Source organism: Clytia hemisphaerica, unplaced genomic scaffold, assembly GCF_902728285.1.
Source record: "Clytia hemisphaerica strain Z4C2 unplaced genomic scaffold, Clytia hemisphaerica genome assembly, whole genome shotgun sequence".
NCBI lineage: Eukaryota > Metazoa > Cnidaria > Hydrozoa > Leptothecata > Clytiidae > Clytia > Clytia hemisphaerica.
Genome location: NW_027103585.1, coordinates 805496 through 809098, shown reverse-complemented (window position 1 = coordinate 809098; position 3603 = coordinate 805496). Strand labels below are relative to the sequence as shown.

The following is a 3603-nucleotide window of genomic DNA, read 5'->3' as shown; positions in this document are numbered from 1 at the left end:
CCAAGTTGCCATTCATTGGAACCAAAAATGATTCTGAAAATCAATTTATTCCTTAAATCTTGGATTACTTGACGTTTCCCCGAACAGACAGTTCTTCAACGGACACAAGCCTGACATTTCCCTGACCACACCATCTATCTTCAAGGGAGACTCAGACCCCGTTTCCATACAAATGAAAATTTTAATCGCTCCCCCATTTTGTTTACCTTTGCATTGGTTCCAAAGTTTTTCTTTGCTTGAGTTTCATTAATTATAATTTGTTTTCTTTTTTCTTTTTTTAGAATCTAAAATTACTAAAACTGAAAAATTTTAATTGAGTTTAAATTTATGTCTTGGTGCGGCTTTAAAATTATATGGATTGGCACTGGTTTATTGGTAATTTGATTCATGATAAACAAACTGGAAGACATCACGAGAGTTACTATTGTACATATTTGGAACTTTGGAACTATTGATGCATTTCTGTTTGAACTTATGGAGAACAAATATTGTGAGTTTGTATTGCTATATAATTTGAACTTTTTAACTTGAATTTAAAAGAGCCATTACTTGAAGAATTGATTTTTGTAACAATAAGAAAATTAATTTTGGGTTTATGTGGGTCTTCTTAATGAATGCAGTGAATTTCAAAAATATATTCGACAAAGTGACCATTCCTTTAAAAAGGAAAGGAGACATTATATTCTAAATTCCTCACCCATGATTAAAATAGTTTTGAAGTCTTAACCTCATATATCATGCAGTTTTAATGAACTCCTTTATCTCAATTGGCGAAACCTTATTGACTCATATAAATGTTGAAAATTAGATTAGTTTCCGACATAGGTGTATGAAAATGTGATGTTTCATAGGAAAAAAAAGTACAATATTACTTGTACAATTACAAGTGTCAAAGTGTTTCCACAATCTCTACAAAATCCCTGAAATATTATTGCTTAGGAGAAAGAAATTAAATTCGTTGTATGGGCCCTACTAAACTTCTTTTTACCGAAATTAAAAAAAAAAGATAATATGGAATTTCAACTGTTGTAAATGTTATGCTACATACTGGTTATTAAAAAAAACTGCATTTCGTGAAAGAGCTCAAAATATGAGAATATAAGTATGAAAATATGAATTCAAAGTGCCTTTGAATACATTTCGATCTTCATTTTAAAAGGGTTGATTTTAGATTCATATAAAACTCAAAAAATAAATTTTTGCACTTTGCTGACCATAAATTTTGAAAAAAGTACCGACTGGCTAACCCATATTTCTCCTATGATCTGCCCGTAGAACAACAATTTGATTACTTTCGCCTTATTAATGTTTTTTCTATTTCAGAATCTAAAATTGCAATAGCACTATCAGAAAAATTGGATTGAATTGGATTACATCTGCTTACCACAATGAATGAGTTTGATTTCATCCGTTTACCATACAATGAATGAATGGAGTGGATTGAATTGGATTGCATCCGCCTACCTCAAAGAGTGAATTGGATTAAATTGGATTGCATTCGCTTACCACAACGAATGAATTGTATTTCATCTGCTAACCACACAATGAATGAATTGGATTAAATTGGATTGCATCTGCTTACCTCAATGAATAAATTTAGTTTGACACATCTGAGTTGTACATTATTGGAATAGTTTTATAAAAATGTCCAGAAATGCCAACCTCCTTGATGCTGCTCTACCTGGTATATTTATAGTATTCTAGTATTACCATATCATTTGAGTCACTCCCTTCTTAATTTGAGAATGCTGGGCTGAAACTGCAATTATTCTGGATTTTTCTGATGTATGATTACAAAGTCTGCTTTAGCTTTGCATTATAATTTGTAATTTGTTGTTATTTCTTATGTTTTAGGTAACACCAGGTAACACACGAGAAGATGCAGTGTGAACATGAAACCGTCATTATGGTATGTTAATATTTATTTTTGCATAGTGAAATAACATATTTACTACATTCATTAATATTATTATTCAAATTTTAAGGTATGTCAAAAAAGTGTGCAATTATTCTCATAGTTTGCTTCCTTTTTTCAAAAACTTTCTATTTGAATGACAGATATATAACTTGACATCTCGAGGCCTTTCAGATAGAACAAAATTCAAAAATAACTCTTGAAGAAATTTTTTAGCTTGTCTTCAAACTTCACTGTCCTCAGGTTGTAATGTTGTGGTGTGATGACTGGTTTTTCTCTTTCTAAAACGAATATTACAATTCATCTGGGAATATACGTGTTTCTTTTCTTGATTTCCAAACGTCTGTGATTTCTTTGATTTCAGCATCGCTTAAGGTTCTTTTCTATAAGTGACGCACATTGAAATTCTGGCTGTTATCGTCAAGTGTGCATCTCTTTTTTATCATTATCTGGCTCATCAGATAATTAGTATCCAATACATTTGGCATTTTTGTTAGTGTGTACGGTGTTATCTAAAACGTCTGCAATTTGTGTGTATTGCACAACCATGTAGCACCATCAAGTGTCAGGTAATCAAACCAACATTAGGCATGACTCCAATGATTTCAATTCTTTGCAAGCTTTTCATTCTCATTAAACACAATGCTTCTTTACTCACTACACAATTCTTCGTTTTCTTTTCCCAAACCAATGTGCATGAATATGCGTAATTTTTTCAGTGATGTGCTTTTAGCAATGTGGGTTAGGCACAGTGGTGTTAGTTTCTGGTAGGTTGAACCTTTGCTTCTGTCTAAGAAAGTTAAGTTAAATTTAAAAAGTAACGTCCTCCGCGGACGTAATCGGCATATTTTATCTGAGAATCACCCATTCTAGACCTATAGAATATGCATAATTTATCAAGCGACACGGGCTTGTTGCACTAAATAAATTGTAACGTTCAATGGAAATATGCCGAAAATTGTTTGTTTCAAAACTTGAAGACCATGAGGAATGTTTTTATATTTTAGTTTTTTGTTAGTGCAGTTTGTTTTCTCTATGAATTGAGGCTAATTTGAGCTTGTTCTACCATATATATCACGTTTATATTTACAAACTCTTTTTCCAGCTAGGATTTTTTGTTAAATCAAGCATTTTTTATTTTTATGTACATATGAAAAGTATATCTGATTGGTACTGGAATTTTGGTCCCTGCATACGAATGGATGCATAGACTTGGCGTTGAAAGGGACTTCTCTTCATTAGAGGGATGAAACACTTCCTTCCTTGTCTCTCATTGAAATAGCTGATAATGCCCCTTTTCTCCGTTTCATAATCAATTGCAATATTTGGAGCTAAAGCCTTCTAGGATGCCAAGTTTAAATGATGATTTATCTTTCTTTACATTCCAAGCTCCTTCAGTCTTTCCCAGTAGCTCAATGCTTTGACATATTTGGTTTGCTGTGTAATTGATTTTTTGAACAGCCTCAATTCCTTGGATCAGGCCCTTTTCTTGTGAGTTCGAAAGCTGGGAACAATAGTCCAAATGGGGGATCATAGTATGAACCCCCCCTTTTTTAAGGGGGGGGGATCCGAGTTTTCAAGGAAGGCTTTATAGGGGGGGATGGGCAATTTTCCAGTTAAAATGGGGGGTTTGAGCTTATAGGGGGGGATCAAATAAAAATGGGGGGGATAGTAACTTTTTGGTTAAA

The 3603-nt window shown here is 32.9% G+C and overlaps 1 long non-coding RNA gene across 1 annotated transcript; it reads left to right on the top strand.

The window, feature by feature from the left end:
- The first annotated feature begins 285 nt into the window (after nucleotides 1-285).
- Nucleotides 286-3525, top strand: LOC136801361 (uncharacterized). Its single transcript, XR_010845847.1, has 3 exons — nucleotides 286-490; nucleotides 1324-1684; nucleotides 1855-3525. It is a non-coding gene; the product is annotated as an uncharacterized lncRNA (long non-coding RNA).
- The last annotated feature ends 78 nt before the right edge of the window (nucleotides 3526-3603 follow it).